We start from the raw sequence: 9,315 nt of genomic DNA on the forward strand, positions 1-9,315 counted from the left end.
ACTTTTATTTATCGCAATTTCATTATCGTTATTTACTTTACGCTTTAAATTAAGTTATATTTATTTTTAATATTTTACATTAGGTTTTAACTGCGACTAAAGTTTTAAAATCGACAAACCGGTCACTAAACGGTAAAAACCCCCTTTTTTAATAATAATAATAATAATACTACTACTACCTATATATATATATATATATATATATATATATATATATATATATATATATATATATATATATATATATATATATATATATATATATATATATATATATATATACAAATATAGTTTTAAAAATATAGCGTTAAACTTCACTAGCTTTCCCTGTGGAACGAACCGGACTTACTAAAAACTACACTACTGTACGATTAGGTACACTGCCTATAAGTGTTGTAGCAAGGTTTAAGTATATCCATTCTATAAATAAATAAATATCTTGTGTAAAATTGTATCGTATTTAATAGTTTTTCCTAGTAAAAAAATAAAGCTATTTCATACACACCTCGCATAACATCAATACATATATAAAATATAAATAACATCACTAACTAATCAGTAGGTGCAAGAGATTTAGAAGTTACTACAAATCTACAATGTAAAATAACATCAATAGCAATGTAAAATAGCTAACAATTATTACATACGAAATGGCATCATTAGTAGTAGAAAATCAGTAGCATCTGCACAAATCACACCAAAAACACTAAACATCAAATGGCATTAACAAAACATAAAGTAGAATTCCATTATTCTTCAACTTCGTAGAAGACGTTGTCGTGTTCATATACTTGTTCAAGGATTTCAACTCCATCCGACTCGTATTCAAATTCTTCATTTACTTCCTCCACCTCACTCTCCGACTCAAAATCCTCGAAAAGATCCCGAGTTTTGTAATCGAAGTTTATAGATGATGATAGATGAAGATCTAAATTGAAAATCGAAGAAATATTAAATGAAAACGAAATTAATACCTGATAAAGTGATAATCGAAGGAGAAGTTGTTGCAGATTGAAACCCTAATCGCCTTTTCTTTGTAACAGGGTAAATCTGATTTGGAGTGACCGCTATTACGTTTTGTAAACAAAAAAAAACCCTAAAAATAAATTGACCAGAATATTGACTAATTTCTCGCGAGATGACCCAGATCTCGCGACATCTCGCGAGATTTACGAGAAAATGGAGCGTTGACCGAGATATCGCTACGTTGACCGAGAAATCCCAACGAGAAGGCAAAAACTTCTCGTCTGAATTTTGAAACCGAGATCCCGCCGAGATCTCGCCGAGAAATTCCGAGATCTGCAACCCTGCACTAGACATTCTTGATATACAAGTAACGTTCTATGAATAGAAACCTTATCTTATAGTGCGAGCCTTCAATGACCGGACCACCCGCTGATGGTGGGTCTAATGTTTAACCACCCCTGTTGAGATCATCATCTCGCAAGGGGTTATTCACGGTACTCCGGACCGGAGCGTTAAACCCAATTGACCCTTAAATCCCCTCTTAGTGATGTCAAGCATGGACCGAACCCGACCCGATTATTCTATGCTTGATCAATAGGATTATAACTTAATGGAGTTTAGAAATTTTTTCCTATACTAACTATATTTGAATGTTATTTTAATGATAGTTACTTTTTCAAAAAACCACAAATTTGTAAGATATATGAAGTTCAAGTAGTCAAATTTAGTAGTGTGATATACAATTAAAAGAAAAACTATCAATTTGAAAAATATATGGGTCCTGCAGTTAAATTTAACGGTGTACTATAAAATTTAAAAGTTGAATTTTACTAAAAAGTTTTAAAATAGTAGTGTCTCGTGATCTCACGAATTTCTTATTAAGGTCTCCACTGCCTAAATGGCAAAACATCCGCCTTTGATGAAAAAACCTCCCTTTAATCTTGTTAGTTGAAAAAAATATTAATATGAGTACCAGGAATAAATAATACATCACGCATCATATCAAATTACAATACTATCCTTATACTATCATGCCTTTTATTCAATTTCAATTCATCCTTATCTATAGTTAATATTAAAATGTTATAATGATAATGTCATTAATAGGCTAATTTGTTTGTTAATAAAAAAAAAGAAAAAAAAATCTAAGCATAGTGATTGATATCATTAATATAAATAATTTTAAATTTATATTAAATCTTATTAATTAATTATTAAATTTAGCATTTACGTTCAATTAATACTTAAAATATATTATTAATCTGTTTCGTTTAAACAAACTCGTGGTTCCACGTGTCATTTCACTGGCTAATTGAAAATCAAAAAAAAAAAAATCTAAGCATTGTCGGTGGTGTTATTAATCTATAATAATTTTAAATTTATATTGAATCTTATTAATAATTATTTTAATTATTAAAATTAAGTAATTTTGAATTATTTTAACTAATTATTTTGAATTGAGTACGAGAAGGTATAAAAGCTAGGCAGAAGGAAAACTAGTTCTAAATTTATATATTAATTTACACTTTTAAAATAAAATGATAATCAATATGTGGATTGATTAATATGCATTTTAGGTGTTTGATGAAATGATCAGCTGTCGAGTTTCTTAGTCAGACTCTGTGATTCCACGTGTCATTAAACTAAATAACTTTAGCATTTACGTTCACTTAATACCTAAAACATATCGTTAAAATGTTTCGTTTAAACAAACTCGTGGTTATACGGATGATTTCACTAGTTGTAGTATAATAATGCCTTTTATTCCATTCACTCCCCGATCAAAAAATTTTGTTGTCAAGATGATACCAAATCAAACTGCTTCAAGATAGAAACCCTAACCCTTTAACAAATCGGGTATTGATTTTCTTTTATATGTGAATATCACGATGAATACATTTTTATACTTTTACAAATCTGATTACAGTGGGAAAATCAAAAACCCTAATTTGATTTCTTACTCTTATTCCTGTAATCAATCCGATGATGTATACTACGATTTATTTTTCACCACGCCTAAACATGTACGTACACGGTAAGGATTCATACAAGACGTTTTAATATTGGTTTCTAATTTTTATTAATATTATGTTCATTGGGTTTTCCTGGACTCAATCTTATGTTCTTGGTTTTTGATTTTACAGATTAATTTGATTTGTGCGTTTTCGATTTCAAACGGCCATTACGATTGAAGATATTCTACTTCAGTGATTGTAAGTTTTATATTAACTCCAATTGATCGTAGATTTATTTTCAAATACTTTCGAGTGCAATTTGTTATTGATTTTTATTTTTATGTTCATTAGGTTTTTCTAAACTCAGTCATATGTTTTTGGTTTTTTATTTTATAGATAATTTTTTATATATGTGTTTTCGAGTTTAATCGGCCATTCCGAGTGAATGCTTCAGTAGTTTTGTTATTGTTTTTAATTTCATTAGGTTATCCTTAACTCAATCTTATGTTCTTGGTTTTTAATTTTACAGATTAATTTTAATATATGTGTCTCCAATTTCAATTGGCCATTACCAGAGAAGAAGTTCTCCTTCACTTGTTGTAAGTTTAAAGTTTTAGTTTTACCCCAATTATACAATCAATTGCAAGTTTATTTAATTGTTGTATTATCTGACAGGGGATTAAACATACGACTTTCAAACATACGATCTCTCTGAATTGGTTTAAGCACTTGATAGAGGAAACTTTAAACAGGTTGCTTCTTGATTTATCTTAATTGCTATGTATCATATACATATTCTGAGACTAATAGTTCATTGGAGCTGAATCCGATGCAAGTTGTTATGCTAATCTGTGCTAATCTATATACGTCTAATAAGCTAACAGGTATGGTGATGATTTGTGCTATTACTATTTGGGAGCTAACTTATTATGATTATACCTACTGATCAGATAACATGACATCTAAGGACCATCCTTTTTATTGATTGCCCAAATGCTATATATATCTGCTTATATTCATCAAAGTATTATAATTATGGTTGAATGTACAAATTTTCCTATTTGTTGAGTTTCTTTCTTGTTATATAGTTGGTTACAAATGCTTTGTACTGATTATTCTACTCATATGTATCTATATAACGTACAGATAATATTCATGAGAGAAGGTGAATAACTTGGTTTATTTAGTGTCATTTATTTGAAAATCCAGTGCACATTTTATATGTGATTACCTATCGTTTTATTTGTAGTGACTTTTTACTGCAGGTTCATCATGCACTAATGGTAATAGGCCTTGTTCTACTGAATGTATAAGGTAACTGTATTTATCTAACCATTATTATTTATGCTTAGTTGCTTACAATCTTACAAATATGATATCCTTCAAGGATTCATAGATGAACTTAGGATATATTTTTGTTTTCTTAGTTGCTTTACTCATTTGCCTGATTTTTAAATATGATATGTATCTTGTTTATTTATTAAGTGATTAGTTCTAGTTATTTATAAAGGCTTGACTAAGCTTGTTGATGTATGCACCATTAGTGTAAATTAGTATCCTATATACTATTAGCCCACTGTTTTGTTGTCATTTTCTTTGTTATTTTGGTGTTGTTTTAGGAGGATTTAGCCCACTGTGTTTTTGTCGGTTTCTTTGTTATTTTGGTGTGGTTTTAGGAGGATTTAGCCCATTAGTGTAAATTAGTATCCTATATACTATTAGCCCACTGTTTTGTTGTCATTTTCTTTGTTATTTTGGTGTTGTTTTAGGAGGATTTAGCCCACTGTGTTTTTGTCGGTTTCTTTGTTATTTTGGTGTGGTTTTAGGAGGCCTTCATATTATATTAAGAAATGCTTTTTTTTTGTCATTTAACTTTACATGTGTTGTCTCTGGAATTCGTATGTTTTAACACCTCACATTCTGACTCCACACTATCTTATAATATTCAGGGGGAAAATCGCACTACAATTGTTGCAGGTTTGATTTTAAACATTCTTGCAGGTTAAATTTTTTTTGCTTCTCTTATTTCCGTTTATCTGTTTTTTTAATCTCTTATACCTTTGCTTTTTTCTCATACTGTTAATCCGTTAGCTCGTGTTTGTCAACAGATTTTTAGCTTCGTTTCATTCTCAGGTAACAGTTCTTTATATTTACATGGTGGTTACTGTTTGCGTAATGTTTAAATCAATTTTTAAACTGTCTTACGATCGATTTTGAGCTTTTCATTTGGTGTATGCGTTCCTAATAAGCCTGTATTTGCTGTTGGTACTGCTGGTGCTGTTGGTGACGATTGTTTGTCATCTTAATCAAAGTTGGTGATGATTCTTTGTTAAGGTGTATGGTAATTTGAATGAGGCTGCTGTTAGCAGCTACTCAGGTGGCTGTTGTGTTTTCTCTGAGGTTAGAAGCTACAGGGTAAGAAAACTATTAAACTTCTACATAAATAGTTACAACCGCACAAAACTAATGTGTTTAAATTAAATGTCATTGTAAAACAGATTAAAGTAACACCACCATCCTTGTCGTATAATACAAAGTCTTATTACATTTTTTTTTTAACATACCATAGACTCGATTGGTGCGTCTATTGCTTGACATTGTACGTTTATATCAGTATGTTATTGTTAAACTTGTAATAATTAAGATTAATTTTTATAATGTGTACCTTTATGCTTATACATGGATGGTTTATTTGTAGGTGGTACCTATGGATTAAAAAAATACATTCTGATCCAAGACATTTGTCGTTGCTTTTCATTGTCTTTACTTTCTTTGTCAAATGTTATTTGAAGTCTTTATGTGCTGAATTATTTATGAGTTGAATTATTTATGAGTTTGTTATGTCTAGTGTGTTTTCATGTTATAAGAATAACTTATTGAAATATAATTATGTATTAGTTCATATTTGTTTTTAGTATAAATTTTTTATTCGGTTTCCATAATCCTATTAAATAAAAACTGGATCTGATAAAACATCCCAAAATCCAAAAATCAAATCGTATTCGAGTATCCGAACCGGATCCGAGTATCCGAACCGGATCCAAATATCCGAACAGGATCCAAATCTATTATGACTTTATAGGACATATAATTATGTCATAATAAGTTTGATATAATAACATTATATTAGGACCAATTTTCATAGTACTAAAGTAAATATAATTATATATTAGAACTCATTTTGTGGTTTTAAGGTTTACTATAGTTATATTAGGATCTTTTTTAATGCTACTAATCTTAAAATTTTTAATATTGAGACCCTTTATGTGGCACTAAAGTAACATTTGTGAATGTTAGGACCTTGTTTCTTGGTACTAAACTAGTATATTGTTACATTAGGACTCTTTATTGGTATCATTGTAGTTTTATTTTATAATAGGACTCTTATTTCAGTACTAAGATACTAAATACTTATAATGGGATCATTTTTGTTAGTCCTTAAGAAATATAAAATTTTATTAGTACCCTTCTGTTGGTACTAATGTAATATATTTTTACTTTTTGTGACCATTTTGTATGTCTCAATTTTAAAAAAATGCTATTAATATGTACTTTTAAGGACCTTTTATGTGGTGGTTAATCATATTATAGGACCCGATCATTGGTTTCATAATCTTATTAGCTTTTAGGACATTTTTTTAGCTTCTATACTTTATACGACCGCCTTAGTTGGTACACACCTTCGGTTGGTCCTATCAGGCGAAAAGGTCCTATAAAGTGACATTATAGGACCAATTTGAGTGTCCTATATGTTCACTTTTGTTGTAGTGAATTCCGCATCAATTCTACACCAACAATTATATATATATACATATAACGTCTATTCCCTAGACTTACATACTTCGAATGTGAAGTTTCTGAAAAATACCCTAAACTGCGAACTAGTTCTCGAAATTTTGAAAAATACTGATGAAGCAACAAAAACTGTAAACAACCTTAACAGCCATACGTTTGATGAAAAAGAATAGTGTGTTGGCAAAGCTCAGAAAAAGAGAAGGTTTGGAACTGGAAAACGGATTGCGCAAACCATGAAGGAGGCTGTGGACAAATTACAAAGACAAAACCTGCCTTCAAAGAATCCAAATGATTCAGTGTCTGCTGAAGTCATAAACGAATACCTTGCTCCTGACTCTAAACCTTTACGGACAAATCTTCATCATCATCCATCGACGTTAGAAATTCTAAGATATTATCATATCTTTCATTATAAATATCCTCGATATTTCTGAAGATATTTCCATAACTATTCTTATCTGAAATTATTCATTTCTTCACGCTATCTGTGTTATATCATAAAAGAAAATGTCTTAGTTTCTAAATTGTGAAAAATTCGAATTTAAAATATGAATGTTTTTGAAGAAGTGTTGGAAACTGAAGCATGAGTTAGTATAATATAATGACACTTGATCAACGTGATTATATTATAGTAAGTCATGCTGAGTTTCTAAATGGAACGTGATGATTCACAGATCATAACGTCATCATGTGCCATGTTACACGACTCTTGTATTCTACTTAACCTCTAAACGTATCAAGAAAATAATTTTTTTCTTGATGGTTCGGCCTTTTCCAAGGTATTCTGGTAATTTGACAAATCAAGACCGTGCTATTACAATTTCCTTCTTAAAACATTAGTTATGTTCATTCCGAATTTTATACCTACGAATTCTAGGCCATTATTCGCTTGACTTGAAGTCGGGAAGAGGAGACAAAAGCATGAAGCTCCGAAATAGAAATGGGAGTATAAATCGCAGCAAATAAGAGAGAGCATTAACTGTGGATGTCAATGATTATAGAAAGACAGGAGCAGAGACATCGAAATATAAGGGAAGATATAAAAACCAACAATAACCCAGAAATTATAAACCGTATATATCGATGCATATAGCAATATAAAGACATGGGAGGACTAGAAACATTATAAAACCAATAGTATAGCAGAAGTGAATAGATTCTTCCGGTGGCAGATGAAAAAGGAGAATGACAGATATGAAAGTTAGAAGTATATCAAGAATCAGAACAGGATGAAGCATATTGACAAATGCTCTAAAGTATGAATTGAGGGAGAAAGAATAGAAGATGAGAGTTGTGGAAATAAAGAAACGAAGAGGGTGGATTTATAGTGAAATATCAGACAGAGCAATCGAGACAGATCATCGCATTTAACCAAAGAGGATTCTAATTTCCTTAATTATCGAAGAACCAAATCTTATCACGAAGATTTTCTCTAAAATCCCTTGAATTTTGGAAATCAACCGTGACTACGTCACCGGTTAAGACGAACCTTCATTTACTCATTTCACTCTTTTGTGATAACTTCACTCGTACTCTTCACAAAATCAAACTGTTTTATCTATATTACTCAATGATGATAAAACTCTAATTTTTAACTCGTATGGGTCATGAAAACATACTTATTGTCAGCCATGACCATCCCAATCAAATTTCGGGACGAAATTTCTTTAACGGGTAGGTACTGTGACGACCCGGAAATTTTCAACCAAATTTAAACTTTATCTTTAAATGTTTAAATGTTTCCGACACGATAAGCAAAGTCTGTAATGTTGAAATTTCAAAACTTTGAACTGTGTTCATGTATTCATTTACCCTTCGACTGTTCTCGACGATTCATGAACAATTATGTGTAAATAGATATGTATGTATATATATGTGAGTATATTAAATTCAGAAATATTAATAAAACATTAAGCGGCTTGGTTGATATGAAAATAAGTTATGAAATCCATTATATAACGTGAGAACGTTAACAAAGTATTAGATGTATAATACTTTACATAAACGTATTTGTTTCAATATATGTTTAATATATTTATCGACAGAATTAAAAGATAATATCAAATGATTGAATTATCAGATACATTGTGATATGATTACGGGTCTATGTTATGAGGTCCACTGTGATTTAAGAAATCTATTCTTTTTTACAACATTCGAAAAATGGTAAAGTGATTTATAAGTAAGAACAAATGTGTCAATGAACGGGAACTAGATAAGGGTTAGTGGAGATTCATGTTTAATTTCCAATTTATGTTTTATGATATTTTCCTCGTGACTTTGATAAGATAAATATGTTAACTTTCATTTTATTTAATATGAAAGTAAGAACGTGAAGTGTAAATAACTTAGATGTTGGATATCGACAAGATAAGTAACTCGACATTTTTCATTAAGATGATTTCATACATTTATTTAACCTTTGGACTTTATCCCATGCTTCACCAACAGACTGTAATTTAAAAACTTGAAACCTATTATGAATATATATAATTCTACTTTTCTAAAACGTTTTATGATATAACTATTTTCATTATTTTAACTTTTTAATAAAATGATTCTTAAATATATTTAGTTTTGGAAAACAAAATTATCATAT

At 29.9% G+C, this 9,315-nt stretch overlaps 1 long non-coding RNA gene across 3 annotated transcripts; it reads left to right on the forward strand.

Moving 5' to 3' along the window:
* Nucleotides 1-2,760: 2,760 nt before the first annotated feature.
* LOC139861318 (uncharacterized) lies at nucleotides 2,761-5,770 on the forward strand. 3 transcript variants are annotated; one of them, XR_011763719.1, is made up of 7 exons: nucleotides 2,761-3,001; nucleotides 3,111-3,179; nucleotides 3,451-3,520; nucleotides 3,597-4,235; nucleotides 4,871-4,898; nucleotides 5,013-5,336; nucleotides 5,620-5,770. It is a non-coding gene; the product is annotated as an uncharacterized lncRNA (long non-coding RNA). The 3 variants fall into 3 exon arrangements; XR_011763718.1 differs by having other exon boundaries at nucleotides 3,597-3,673; nucleotides 4,187-4,235; nucleotides 4,871-5,336; XR_011763717.1 differs by having other exon boundaries at nucleotides 4,871-5,336.
* Nucleotides 5,771-9,315: the final 3,545 nt, after the last annotated feature.

Source organism: Rutidosis leptorrhynchoides, chromosome 1, assembly GCF_046630445.1.
Source record: "Rutidosis leptorrhynchoides isolate AG116_Rl617_1_P2 chromosome 1, CSIRO_AGI_Rlap_v1, whole genome shotgun sequence".
In the NCBI taxonomy this organism is placed as follows: domain Eukaryota; kingdom Viridiplantae; phylum Streptophyta; class Magnoliopsida; order Asterales; family Asteraceae; genus Rutidosis; species Rutidosis leptorrhynchoides.